The sequence below is a fragment of the Sminthopsis crassicaudata genome, chromosome 2 (assembly GCF_048593235.1).
Source record: "Sminthopsis crassicaudata isolate SCR6 chromosome 2, ASM4859323v1, whole genome shotgun sequence".
Taxonomy (NCBI): Eukaryota; Metazoa; Chordata; class Mammalia; order Dasyuromorphia; family Dasyuridae; genus Sminthopsis; species Sminthopsis crassicaudata.
The window spans coordinates 564,674,107-564,689,975 of NC_133618.1; the positions used below are offsets into that span (position 1 = coordinate 564,674,107).

Here is a 15,869-nt window from a genome sequence, read left to right on the forward strand (position 1 = left end):
TATAACTCAGTTTATTATCAGTAAACTTAAAGTACAAATATATTATAAGTCTAAACACCTTGGAGTTTGCTAAGGTACAGTGGGGCCAAATAGCTTGTTTAGGGTCATGAAGTCAGTAAATGTTAAGAGACAGGCCTTGAACCCAGAATGTCTTAGTTCTAAGAACAGCTTTCTACCCACTATACCAAGATTCTACTTAATACTGGAGAACCTAGCTGTCCTTAATGATTTGAAGTCATTAGGTAAAGCACTTTAGGGTAGTGGAAGAATGTGACTAATGTGACATGATCATTGTCAGTGATATTTAAATATTTAAAAATTTAACATTTATTGATATTTAAATATATAAAAGATCGTGGACAATGAGAAAGGTATCTCAGAAGGTGAGAAGAACAAAATATTATTCTAATTTTAAAAAATAACCTAAGAAGAAGACACTGGAGTTTGTAATCTATAATCCAGTAAACTTGATTTTGATTCAAAGCAAAATTCTTTCAGCCATTGTTTTTAGTCATATTTGACTCTTCATGACTCCATTTGTGTTTTTGTTAGCAAAGATACTGGAGTAGTTAGTCATTTTCTTCTTCAGCTCATTTTATGGATGAAGAAACTGAGTTAAACAGGATTAAATGATTTACATCTAGGGAGAGTCTGGGACCAGTTTTGAAATCAGAAAGATGAGTCTTCCTGACTTCAGGCATGGCATTCTACTATACCACTTAGCTGTTCAGATGAAAGAGAGTCAGTAAACATCTGGAAAAGGAAGTGATGATCACCAAGAGCCAAGATAACACCAGCTAGACTATGTCATACCAGGATAATCCAGTTTCTTTTGTTAACTAGTATGTAAGGGGAATGATTTAGTTAAAATGTAGCTAGATTTATGTAATGTATTTAACAAAATCTCTCATGCTGTTCTTGATGACAATAGTGAGGGTTACAGATCAAGCAATGGAACATATAGATGGATTCAGGAATGAGTTGAATTATCAGTTCAAATGGTAGTATTTAATAGTTTCATTTCAGTTTGAATGGTCTCTGGTACAGAAACTTTGTACCAGGGAACCTATGCTTGGCCTTGGACTATTTATTATGTGTATTAAAGACTTGAATAGATGCATTGGTGGTGTGCTTAGAAATTTTGCAGAATTAATAGTGAAGAATCTTAAAAGGCTAGAAATTTGGATCCAAGCTAATAACATAAAATTTAATAAGGAAAAATATAGTCTCATGCTTGGATTAGAAAAAAAAAACCTACCTCACAAGTAGAAACTGGAGGGAAGTGTAGCTAGCACTCCATTCATCATGAAAAAGATCTAGGAGTTTGGGTGAGATGCAAGCTCAGTATGAGTCAACAATGTGATGTTCTAGCCATTGAAACTGGAACATTATTTTGAATTGAGAGGGATATAGTGTCCAGGACAAAGAAAGTGGTAATTCTGCTGGACTATATTCTGATCAGACATTTGGAGTATTGGGTTTAGTTTCAATTACCATATTTTAAGAAGTACAAACTGTTGCTTATTCAAATCAGTAAATTAGAATGATGAATAATCTCAAGTTCACATCACTTGAGGATTATTAAAATAACTACAGATGTTAATCTACACAAGAAAAAACTAATGGATTAAGATGGTGGCTTATGATTCCTAACCTTAGATATTTAAAACACTCAAGTGAGAGGTAAACTATCCTATGTTCCTCTAATTTATTTATGATCTCGTTCTTTATGCCTAAATCTTGGACCCATTTTGATCTTAGTATGTGGTGTTAAAAGTGGGTCCATGCCTAGTTTGTGCCATACTAATTTCTAGTTTTCCCAGCAGTTTTTGTCAAATAATGAATTCTTATCCCAAAAGTTGGGATCTTTGGGTTTGTCAAACACTAGATTGCTATTTTTATTCACTATCTTGCCCTGTGAACCTAACCTATTCCACTGGTCAACTAATCTATTTCTTAGCCAATACCAAATGGTTTTGGTGACTGTTGCTTTATAATATAGTTCTAGATCAGGTACAGCTAGACCACATTCATTTAATTTTTTTTTCATTACTTCCCTTGAAATTCTCGACCTTTTGTGGTTCCATATGAATTTTGTTGTTATTTTTTCTAGGTCATTAAAATAGTTTCTTGGGAGTCTGATTGGTATAGCACTAAATAAATAAATTAGTTTGGGGAGTATTGTCATCTTAATTATATTCACTTGGCCTATCCAAGAGTACTCAATATGGAGGAGGAAGGAATTTGTGTCTGAAGGAGAACTAGAGACCATTATTGATCACAAAATAGAAAATTTTGATTACATCAAATTAAAAAGTTTTTGCACAAACAAAACTAATGCAAACAAGATTAGAAGGGAAGTAACAAATTGGGAAAACATTTTTACAGTTAAAGGTTCTGATAAAGGCCTCATCTCCAAAATATACAGAGAATTGACTTTAATTTATAAGAAATCAAGCCATTCTCCAATTGATAAATGGTCAAAGGATATGAACAGACAATTTTCAGATGATGAAATTAAGACTATTTCCACTCATATGAATGAGTGTTCCAAATAACTATAGATCAGAGAAATGCAAATTAAGACAACTCTGAGATACCACTACACACCTGTCAGATTGGCTAAGATGACAGGAACAAATGATGATGAATGTTGGAGGGGCTGTGGGAAAACTGGGACACTGATGCATTGTTGGTGGAGTTGTGAAAGAATCCAACCATTCTGGAGAGCAATCTGGAATTATGCCCAAAAAGTTATCAAACTGTGCATACCCTTTGACCTAGCAGTGCTACTACTGGGCTTATATCCCAAGGAAATACTAAAGAAGGGAAATGCCAAAATGTTTGTGGCAGCCCTTTTTGTAGTGGCTAGAAACTGGAAAATGAATGGATGTCCATCAATTGGAGAATGGTTGGATAAATTATGGTATATGAATGTTATGGAATATTATTGTTCTGTAAGAAATGACCAACAGGATGAATACAGAGAGGCTTAGAGAGACTTACATCAACTGATGCTGAGTGAAATGAGCAGAACTAGGAGATCATTATACACTTCAACAATGATACTGTATGAGGATGTATTCTGATGGAAGTGGATATCTTCAATATAGAGAAGAGCTAATCCAATTCCAGTTGATCAATGATGGACAGAATCAGCTACACCCAGAAAAGGAAACTGTGAACATTTTTTTGGTTGTGGTTTTTCTTCCCAGATTATTTTTACCTTCTGAATACAATTCTTCCTTTGCAACAACAACAACAACAAAATTCGGTTCTACACATATATATTATACTTAGGATATACTATGAGATATTTAATATGTATGGGAATGCCTGCTATCTAGGGGAGGGGTGGAGGGAAGGAGGGGAAAAACTTGGAACAGAAGGGAGTACAAGGTATAATGTTGTAAAAAAAAAAATTACCTATGCATATGTCAAAAAAAGTTATAATTATAAAATTAATTTTAAAAAATATATAATTATAAATGAATTAGGAAAATAAAATAAAACACTCAAATGAAAAAGAGATTTAACATGTTTTTCTGGATTCTTGGTGATAAGGGGCAGGGTAAAGGAATGCAGAACTGAGGATAATGGGTAGAGGTTGCTTTTTTAAAGTTTTTAAATTTTATTTTAAACTTAAATACAAAATAAAACAAAATTCATATATACACAGCAGAACCTAAGAAAAGATCAAATAAAAAACAAATTTTCCTCTCAAGAAAAACTGTATAATAAATATTACATATTGCTTTTCAAAGCTATCCAGCTTTTCTTTGCTTCCCTTGTAGGTTTCCTTTTGTTTTTTTCTATGCCCTCTTTTACTTTATTTTCCCTTGCTCCTCAAAGACTACAATTATCATGGAAATACACACATACACACACACTCATACATATATATATATATGTATATATATATATATAATATATATAAACATACACATATATACACATATATTCATATACATATATTTAGGACTGTACTATACTTATTTCCACTTCTCTATCTCTCTGAAGGTGGATAACATTTTCCTTCATAAATCCAAGTCTTTCTATGTTTTTCTAAACCAACCAGCTAATTATATTACAGTAATATTCCAACCTAATCATATTCTATCTAAGAGATTGTCTATGAATGTTTTTCCCCAAATTTTCTGCATTTATTTTATTCTTGGCAGCATATTTTATTTATACAAGAAAGTTTTAATTTAAAATAATCAAAATTATCCATTTTACACTTTAACAATGATCTCACCTTATAATATAGTTTAAAGTCTAATACTACTGAATCTGCAAGATGTTGGTGAATTCAAATCTTTAATCTATCAGGTTCCATTTTATGACTAACTTCATCTGATTCACATTCTAATCTATAATTATTTGCTGTATGTTTTCCTACTTCCTCTTTTTCCTCAATATCCTTGTTACTACTCTGTATATAATATACATGATGTTCCCTCTTTAACCTACTCCAAATGAAAATAAGCTTTCAGCACTCACCTCCCTCCCCACTACTAGTTTCTTCTGTATCAATTTTTCCTTTTTTTGCCTTATTTATATGAGATAATTTCTCATTCTTTTCTTTCCCTACAGTTTTATTTTTTGAATAGCATTATCATATTCAGCTCAACCAAGTCTTATTTCCAACTACTCAAATAAAAATAACATTCATAAAAGAACTTATATTTTTATGAATAAAAATTAAACAATTTGACTTTATTGAGTTCCTAAAAAAGACGCATAATGTTTACATTATATGTGAAATTTTCTCTTAAGTTCTGATGTTTTTGTCACAAATTCCTGAAATTCTTCAGTTCATTAAATATCTTTTTTTTTTTTCCATTTAGGATTATATTTACATTTGCTTGGAAACTTACCTTTGGTCATAACACCAGCTCTTTTGCTCTACAAAATATTATATTCCAGGACCTATAGAATAGGGCCTATGGGATAAGACAGCATAGTGGCTGCTAGGTCTTGTGTAATCCTTATTGTAGCTCCATGATATTTATTTATTTTTTTCTTGCTTCCAATATATTTTTTTTAAATCTGGGAACTTTGAAACATAGCTATGATATTCCTGTAAGTTTTCCTCCTGAGATCTCTTTCAGATAGTGATGATAGATTTTTTTTTTCTATTTCTGTTTTGCCTACTTGTTCTAGAACTTCAGGGCAATTTTCCTTGATAAGTTCTTGTAATATTGTAGTAAGATTATTTTTAAACCATCATTTTCAGGCAGTATGACTATTTTTATATTATTTCTCTTCAATCTGTTCTCCAAATCAGTTGTTTTTCTGATAAGATGTTTCACGCTCTTCTATTTTTTTTCATTCTTATGGTTTCGTTTTATTATTTCTTTGTGTCTTAAAATGTCATTAGCTTCCCTTTGCTCAATTATAGTTTTCAAGGAATTATTTTCTTCCTTAAGTTTTTGATTCTCTATTTCAAATTGGTAGATTTTCTTTTCAAACTTTTCTTGATTTTCTTGGGTTGCTCATATTTTCCCCCCAAATGTTCTTTAATCTTATTTGATTTTTAAAGTCATTTTTAAGTTCTTCCAAGAAATATGTTTTGTGCTTCGGACCATTTGACATTTCTCATTGAAAAAGGAGTGTTTTCTTAGCATCATTATTTTCCTTTGAATATGAACCCAGATTTTCTCTGTCTCCATAATAGCTCTCTATGGTTGAATTTCTTTACAGCTAGTAGTGTAATCAAATTCTACTCCCAAGATATGGGGAATAATACTCCAAGCATCAGGTCTTTCTTACTGTTATTTTTCTGCCGTTTGTTTCGGAGTTCAATCTTGGGCTCTCTTCTCCATTCCTAAATCAGGGCTGGAGTCCCAAGTCATGCTGTCCTGTAAATGATCTTACTCCCTCTGGTGGCTGTAAACTACCGCTATCCTCTCCTCCCTGGAACTAAAACCATGGACTCAACTCTTCTGAAAGTACCCATAGCCAGGAGGGCTCTCTTACTGTACCCACCTCTCTCTTACTGAACTCAATAGGTACATACTAGTTCCTTTTCATTTCCTGCAGCAGCAGACCAGCTGTTCAGGTATCTGTCCACAGCTGTGTCTGGCATCCCCCAATAGGGGAAGATCCTTTAATGCTCTCCTACTCACCTGTCAGGTTCCTCCCTCTTCACTGCCCATGAGATGAAAGTTTCTAGGGCTGAGGCTTCCTTCCCATCTCAGCTGCTCCTAAGGCTTGTTATTTGTTGATTCCAAAGAATTGATTTCATTCAGTCGGAACTTCTGTCCCTGGAGGGCAGGTCTTTTCCTAGAGTCTTCTTAGGTGTCTTAAGAGAAATGCTTTATCCTGACTTTTGTTTATACTTTTCTACATTCTCTCTAAGGCAAAATTCTGTCTTTTTCTGTGGAGAAAATGTGCAGAGCTGAAAGTTTACTGTTGTGCTCTGCCATCTTTCCAGAATCCTCTTTCCAGAATATAAGTAAAAGTTATAAAGAGGAAAGTGAAAGTTTTATGAAGAAAAAATTCTTAAGATTCAGACCTATACAAAAGTTCAAGGGGATATCTCAGGAAGTAGTGGAACCCCTTCTGGCAAGGTCTGGAAGCAAAAGTTGGAGGACTATTTGTCAAGTCTAGTTTAAGGATATGGTGGGTAAGTCTTATTCAGTCACAAATTGAAAAACAGCACCTCTGAATTGACTTCCACCTTTAGGATTCTGTGATCCTAAAATTTCCTGAATATTTCACAATAAAATAAGTATATAGAATGCTATTCATGCAGTCATAAGCCTGCATGGAACATAAACCAGGTTTAGCTAGCAGGGCCAATATATGGCCCATACTTTATGCATACCTATGGCTACATTTCTGCCTTAAAACCTGTGATGCAATGGAAAGAGTATTAGATTACCAATCAGAAGACCTAATTTCAAGCCCAGCTCTGCTATTAATTAACTAAGTAACCTTGTGACTATGTAACAAGTCACTTCAGCCTTATATTCATCAGTTACATCATCTGTTAAATAAAGGAATTGGACTCTGACTGAAATCCTGTGATCAAAACTGTATTCCTGGGACTAAATAATTTCTAAAGTTAGCTCCAGCTCATATGTTCTGTGATTCTATGAGGAAGGAGACAAAGTTTAAGGGTTCTATAGTATGTTTTGTTTAAGGTCCAATACTCAAAGAAGGATTTAACATGAGACCCAGGATGCCTGTTTTTAAGGAAAGAAGTTGGAAAAGGGAAATTTAGGATTAAAGAGACGATCTGGCTCCCAGACACCATGTGGTCTTCATCTCTATTGATCATCTGATGTCCACAGCTGCTAGAGATTTCTTCTCCCTTTATAAGTGGATCCTGTCTTTTGGTTTCCCTTTCAGAGTCAAATGGAGGGGAAATCATACTCTGAGGCAGAACTTGGGGAAGATCTCACATAGTGAACCAGTAAGACACTCTTGGCTTTAAGCTGAGTTATTTATCTAAGGCCTTTGGGGTTTCCACATACAATAAACTTCACAATACCTGGTAATGCAAAATGGCAACACGTCTAATTCTTTCTCTTTTCTTTGTAAGAGAAACAAAATGGGGGTGAGGGAAGTGGGTACTTTTTCCCCAACAAGTCTTAGTGAATGTACATGAAAGAGTGCGGCCTAAACCTTGAAATACAATTGTCCTTTCCTTAATTTGCTACATGTCCTCAGAATACTTTCCTGAGGAAAGGCTGGTGGGGTCCTGGGGTTCTTTGCATGGTATCATCTCTATGGGGGAATTAAAAAACAAAAAAAAACCTGTTTGCTGGTAAACTGCCAGAGCATCTGACAGCCCCTGGAGAACTTTGGATTCATTAGAAAAGGAGGTCCCCAAGACACATAGTGAGGATGGTATTGGTTGGGAAAGATTATACTATTGTTCAGGAGGGGAAAGAGAGAGGTCAGGAAGGCATGGTTGCTATAATATATTTTGCTTGTAGGGCTGGGATTTAAATTTCTGCTGCTACTTAGGAGATTTTTAAAGCTGAACAGAAATGCTTATTAAAAAAGAGCACATAGGCTATGTCCCAAGCAGAAGAGCCTATGGGATAAGACAGTAAGATGAGATCACTCCCCACCCCAAGTGACCCTTCCCCTACTAAACAGATCAAAGACAGCCTATAAAAATGGTACCAGTAAACATCTAATATTCTACCTAGAAAGTCTGGAAAATGAAAGACAGACAGTCATGAGTGTATCAGTATCTTAATCTTCCTCCTGCAACTGTCCTTCCACCCTGATGACTGCCTCCCTCTCCCAGTATCAGATTGGCTCCTAAAAAAAAATGACACCCATTATTTCATGAGTAGCTAGCTGAGCTCCTGACTGAAGGGCTACATTATTAAGATGAGTCTTTGTTACTTCATGTCTAGATCCCAGATAATCTGTTCAACTGTCCACCATTAATCATCATAATACTCAGAAGGCATTAGACTTGATTGTTTAGAAATCTATTTTCTATTAATGTCAGTTCCTTTTTAACCAGATATGATGATCTTGTATAGAGAGAGAAAGAGAGAAAGAGAGAGAAAGAGATGAATGAGGGGACGTGGGGAGGGCAAGGTCAGAGAGGGAAAGAAGAAAATTCAATGTAATGCAAGGCTTTGGCATTCCCTGCTCTATAAATTTTATATATATATATATATAATTTTTTTTTTTGCATGGCATCATCTCTGTGGGGGAATTAAAAAACAAAAAAACCCTGTTCGCTAGTAAACTGCTCCTATTACCCCACATTTTCAATTTGGGTCAAAAGATGATCTCTGCTTACAATCCTAATAATGCTAAACCACCTATGAGGCTATAACATTTCTAGTATATAAAAAATACTAACTCTTATTATGGTTAATTTTCCCTGAAGATCATCCTAGTTGGGGACAGAGAGGAAAGGGAGGCACTACTTTAAGATTGACAAAATATATCTCTTCTCATCATGCCTTCTTTGGCTTGGAAATACTTAAGGCATAAGAAGTATTTCTGGAGGGTACTATGTCATTTTTCTCAAGAAATCTTAGCTGCATTGTGAAGTTTATAGTATATTAAAAAAAAAAAGCTTTTAATTGTAATAAACAATGGCTTTGTGGAAAAGATTAGGAAATCCATTTTCCTCTTTATCTTAGAGAAGTGGGTGACTCTGGGTGCCTAATGTTACATATTCTATCATACACAATCACTGAATCATTTGATTTGAGGCTACTTACTAATTTTTGTAAGGGAAGACTCACTTAGGAGTGGGATTGTGGCATTATACATAAATAACTGTAATAAAACCATAATTAAATTACAATTACAATGACTATTGTCTAAATTAGAAGAAATAGTAAGTATACATTGATACATTAGACTAGAATAGTATCACTAGAAATAAATAAAAGAAGAAAAATTTGACTCAATAAATTTCTATTGACTGAATAAATTTCTAAAACTCAAACCAACAAACAACATTTGTGCCAAACAATGAAACAGATTACTTAATGAAATGATTATCTTTCTAGTGCTAAGAAGTGGGAGGAGGGAGGACCAGATTAAGTAATGACCTTAAAACCAAAAGACTTTGGTTTAAGTCTTATTTAAATCCAGGTCTTACCTGGGAAAGTCTCTTAACTCCTTTCAGCCCTAGTTTCCTCATTTGTAAAATGCAGATAAATAGTATTTGAGCTATCTCCCTCACAAGATTATTGTGATGATAAAATGAGGCAAATACATTTAAACTTACTGGAAGACTACTTATAAGAATGTTGCAGGTTATCTCCAGAATGGCAAGAAGGGTAATGACCTCTAAGAACCTTCCTAACTCTGATGTATTCTATAATATTCTATATTTTAATGTTTAAAACAAGGAGGGGAGAGGCAGAGATATCAGTAAAAAAATAATGATAATAATAATAAATAGTCAATGCTATTATTCAAAAGCAAGATTCCATGTCTTAAGCTGCTTAACTTAGAATGTGAATCTTTGACAAAACCTTAGAGATCATTTAGATCAATATCTTCATACTGTAGATAGTTGTAGAAACTGAGACTGAGAGACCTGAACTGGCTTGTTGAGATCACACAGCCATAGCATCTTATTCAGATTGCAATTTACTTGTCCCTGATATATTCAGGTTTATCCTCAGATATTTTTCCATGCAATAAAAATTCAGTTTTTATAGGGGGGAACAGAAAGGGACTAAAAAGTGAAACCTAAACATAGCTTGGATTTTTAGGAAGCCAATAAACAGACCAAATTAGAAAAAAATATATGGTACATAATCATTCTATCTTCTTGTAATGTTTACTAATTTCCTAATATAGTCTTCTCTCCATTATCCCAGATGGCCATATACCCCTGCAAGATTTTCTCCCACTTGTAGCTTCACAGCAATGAATTTTGCAAATGGCGATTCTAAAGACAAGAAATGAACTGAAAGTTTTGGCTTAATGAATACATCAGGTCTTCATGGTTGTTGTTGCTGCTGATGGTAATAGTAGGGGATGTGTGTGTGTGTTAAACCACATATATATATAGCCGGAGGTCTCTTCAGACATTTATTCTCCATTAGGGCTAGCCACAAGAGGCAGGAAGGAAGGAGGAAGAAAACCAGAGGAACCCACTAATGTTTAAGTGGATTTCATGTCACTGGGAAGAAGTGAACAAAGGAGAGAGTGCAGACAAGAAAGGTTGGAGAGAATCAAATCATTGCCTGAAAGGAAATCATAGCAAAGTTTTTCTCAAACAAATGGACTTCTCAGGAGACCTCCAAGTTATTTATTCTAGGTTAGTAAATCAGTTTGTTTTTCTATTCCCTATATATAGACCTAACCTAGAATCACCAGAGGCTAATTCTTCTTTCAAAGAGAGGGTCTGGCTCCCCTTTCACTGATGTCTGCATATTCCTTTAGAAATCCTGCCCATCTCCTTCAAACTGCATCTCTTTTCTCCACATTTCTGATGAAAGAGTTGAAACAGTTTTCCCTTTACCTTCCTCCTTCTTCCACCCTAATAATCACTGGCTTGAGAACCTAACTCTTTCCAGGTAAATTATATTGCCCCAAGACACCATGTTTCTTCAGATCAGTGGACAGAACAACACAATGGATGCTGAGAGTTCAAAGATTAATTACTATTTAACTAGCAACATTTTGTTCTCTCAATAATGCTTCAGTTGAAAACTCAGATGATTGACCTTGCTCCTATATAGTACAACAGGTTTCTATATTCTAGCTAAATCACTAAGTACTCTATCAGTAGAGATTTCACATAGGAGACTGTGGTGGGTTTCTCCAAAAAATAATTATCTCTAATCCTTACTATTTCAACTGGCAGTAAAAAATTAGTGATTACATTATGTAATTTTGGAGTATTTTTTAAATTATGTCTGAGTTTAGGCAAAAGAAAAATGCATTAAGAACTGACAAGGATAAGTGAAGTCACTGAAGTTCTGGTGGAAGACAAGGACAGAATATTGGGCAATACCATGAAGTATGCTCTTTGGCATCCTTTTGCTTAAGAAACATCTACCAATAGGTGGCTGTGTTGCAACATTCCCTTTATACCATTCATTCCACAGCTATGCCAAGGAAATTTAAACATAAAGAAAGGAGAATTGGGATCAAGTGATCAAGCAAATTTGTCTACTAACAGCATGCATTAGAATTGTATTTTGGAGGTTATATTTTGGAGTATACATGTAGTATTCACACTTAATACCTTATCAGGTTTCTGAGCATAAGGAAGAAAATTGACAAATGTTTATTTATAGAGTGTGCTTAATAGGGAATTGAGTCGAATTTACAAAAAATAAGATCCATTCCCTGACTCATAAATAATCAAAGTTTATTAATGGGCAGTTTTCAGAAGAAGAAATCAAAGCTATTAATACTCACTTGAGAAAATATTCTAAATTAGAGAAATGTACATTAAACTCTTGGGCACTGCCTCAAACATATCAGATTGGCTAATGTAGCTAAAAAGAAAATTGACAAATGCTAGAGATATGGAAAAATAAGTACACTTGTGTACTATTGCTAGAATTATAACCCAGTTCAAACCAGTTCTTCATTCTGGAGAAAAACTTGGAATAAATCCCAAAGAGCTGCACATAACCTTTGACCTAGCAATACTGCTACTAGGGCTGTATCCCAAAGGGATTTAAAAAAAGGGAAAGGAACCACATCTACAAAATATAACAGCTCTTTTGGTGATGGCAATGTATTAGAAATTGATGCCCATGAATCAGAGAATGGTTGAACAAGTGGAATATGAGTGTGATGGAACACTATTATGCTATAAGAAATGATGAACAGCGGGGTTTCAAAAATTTGGAAAGACTTAAATGAGGTGATGAAAAAGAAAGTAAACAGAACCAGGAGAATATTGTACAATGTAACAGTGATTTTATACAATGATCAACTGTGCATGACCTTTGTTAGCAAAACAATGATCCAAAACAATTCTAAGGGACTTGTGATGAAAAATGCTATCCATCTGCAGAGAGGGGTGGATTGAAGCATATTCTTTTTCACTTCCTTGGTTTTCCTTGTTTTTTTTTTTTTCTTCAACATGGCTAATATAGAAATGTGCTTTGCATGACTTCACAGGTATAATTGGTATCATATTGTCTGCCTTCTTAATAAGTGGGAGAGATCCTAGAGGGAGGAAAATAATTTGGAACTCATTTTTCAAATGAAGGTGAAAAAAATAAAAGATAAAGGTCACTTTAACTATATTCTTGGACATGTTCATTCAAGTATATTTATATGCATGGGATAGGAATTGGCTTTATATTAATATGTATCCCTACACCTATCAGTTATGTTTGAAGTTTAGATTTCTATAACAAAAAGGAGTGTGAAGTTCTTTCCAGTATATTCAGAATTTAGCCAGCTGCTCTTATTGATTTACCTGTTTTTGCAGCCCTGATATCTGACTTTACATAGCACATGGTTGACAGAATAGGTAAAAACAGCAATTATTCAGAAGAAAAAGTAGCTTTCCTCTTACTAGAAAGAGGATTGAATAATAAACCTAGGTTGCTCAGAGAAGCATCTGTTGAGTGGATAATTGTGGGGAGGAAAGATGTAATGCCTTAGGTAGAAATTAACAAAGTAGCTCTGTCTAATGGTGGTTATGGAACATAAAAAAAAAAAAATGAGAATGCTCAGACTGTGACTTTGCCATTGACTTGCTATGTGTAGGGGAAGAGGGAAGGAGCAGGGGGAAAATCATTTCTTTTTCCTCTGTATCTCTCCTTGGTTAAAACACTTTAGTAATAACTTCTCTCTCACTCATTTGAAGATGAATGAAATATTATCTTTAAATGTGTTGTAGAAATCCATTTGGAGTTCAGCATGGGCCCTCTTTATGCTAGTCCCCTGTACAAATAGTTGGATTGGCATAAAATATACTGGTAGATGATTATTGACTTTCTAAAAAAGACTTCATTATATATGGAAAAGCTGCCTATGGATTCCTTTTATTTCCTCATCATATTTGTTTATATTATATTTTTATCCAACTCAATGAAGTTATATTCCCACATAATTGTTCAACTAACAGATATTACTAATAATGATTGGCTACAATGTTCTTTGGCGGTATTCTTTTGGTTCCTTGACAGATATTTTGCTATCTTGCTCTTTAGAAGAATTTAAGATTAAATGACTTGATCTATGTCTTCTAGTCACAATTTTAACCATGAGACTAGGGCCATCATTTGACCTAATCCTAAATATAAAATGCATGTTAAAACACCTCAGCTCAAGTTCAGAGTTTTACTTATACTCTTTTCACCATATAAACATAGCTACATATGCCATCCTTCTAACATACAAAACTCATGGGAGTTAACATTAATACCACACAATAGAAGATGAAGTCTTTTCCCATAATCCTGGGAGGATGCCCTACCACAATGAATAGCTTTTATGTCCTAAAAATCATTCCATGACAACACCAATCAAATACAAAAAATCCTCCCTTTATCTTCAAAGAATATACATGAAGAAGTTTTAAAGTATGTCATACACACACACACATACACTGAATATAGATATCCAAGACCATTTAGATCCATTACAGTCATATAAATTAACATGTTTAAGAGCTTCTTCCATCAGTAAAAATAGTCTCCATCAGATAGGTTTTATACCAAAGGGCTCACCAATTCTAATAAATAAAATTTTTAGAGATGGACCTTATGGTTCCATGGCAACAATCATTCATTTTCCAATTTCAGTTTTCCTGACTCAGAACATTAAAAAAAAAAAAAACCAAACCTGTTTCCTAGATTTATACTGGCCCAAAATGCAGGAACGGGCTTCTTAACCTTATTTTGGCACTCTGGTGAAACATCTGGACCCTTTCTCAGAAGAGCGTTTTTAAGTGCATAAAGTAAAAATACATAGAATTGCTAAGGAAACCAATTATATTGAAATAGTTATCTAGCTACCTAGCTAGATTTTCCTTTCTTTTTAAAATAAGTTCTTAGACCCCACATTAGGACTTTGTAGTCCCAAAATTGTATGATCATATGATTCTATGACTTTTTAAAAAGGCTCAGCTATGACTGCCTACTTCAACCTGTATAAGAATGAAAATAAAAAAATAATTATACTGTTTTCTTTAGGGAATAGAAGTAGGGGAGAATTTGTTTATCCAGCCTCATATTTTGTCTGAAAACCACCCAACTAGAAACTAAGAGTTTGACCTGAATGGAAGTAAAAATGCAAATGCTATCTTAAAAATGTGGGCAGAGTAAAATTATTTCTCTTAATGTTCCTGCTTTCAAAATTCCTACTAGCCTGCCTTACATACTTGATTTGATATATGCTAGATACATGCATCTGTTAGCTAAAAATCCAAAGCTTTGAAGTAGGTGTTCTTAGTAGCATACTTCCCACATGGTAGGGTAATATGTCCTTTAAAAATGTACTCTTGGGAGAAACTGGATTTGATGATGCTGTCCCCCCAAAAAAAGGCTGCATGTTCTTTAAAAAAAAAAAAAAAATCACTGAAAGTAAAAAAAAAAAAAAAAAAAGAGGACAGGAACATACAAATCATCTCTAGCCCAACATTGACACAGTATTCAAACTACACATTTGAAATATTGTTAGATAATTAGTCCAGGAAAGTTCTCATTGCAACATTAACTCACCCACATCATCCACATTCAGTTCTCTGCATTAGTAGGTAGCTTGTAAGAATGCAACCCAGCAAATTATAATACACTTTGGTTTTCACATATAGGATTTGATTTCTAAGGAAAAGTGAATAATACACAACAGAATCCAGTCCCTACTTCCATCCTCATTTTCCCTGCATGTTTGGAATATAATCTCTTTAAAGGCAGGATCTGTCTTATTTTTGTTTTCAGGTCACAAGTGCACTGCCTAATGTTTACAACAAAATAAGTTATTTATAAATACCTGTTTAATTGGATTAGAAGAGAAGTGAAGAAAGAAAGGGGAAAAAATAACATGGGGAGAAATGGTGCCTTTTGAAAGATAACTATCAAATTCAGTCTCTACTTAGTTCTGCCTATCAATATATAGAAGTATTTGAAAAGGAATGGGAGAGGTCCTCTTCTATGTCTTTCTTGAGAAATGCCTTGGGCACATTAACTGAGTTTCTGACAATAGTCTCTTCAGTAATTGTTTGACCTTCCTTCTGAAGAGGACCATGACATCAAGGTCATGACATGCAAGTGAACTAGATTGAAGTGAGGGAGATTAAAGTGGACAAGGTCACCTGCCTCATTTTCTCTTCCAGAGGCATCTGTGTCCAGTGGCCAGATATAGCTCAAGACAACTGGAGATGGCCTTGGATGAAATGGGAAACCTTGGCCTTTCTAAGCTAAGGTCTTCAATAGATCTTGTCT

At 34.3% G+C, this 15,869-nt stretch overlaps 1 protein-coding gene across 4 annotated transcripts in view; it reads right to left on the bottom strand.

Annotated features, from left to right (window-relative positions):
- Positions 1-15,869, bottom strand: part of NTRK3 (neurotrophic receptor tyrosine kinase 3) — a 453,812-nt gene that overhangs the window by 20,769 nt on the left and 417,174 nt on the right. The gene's annotated exons all lie outside the window — the stretch shown is intronic.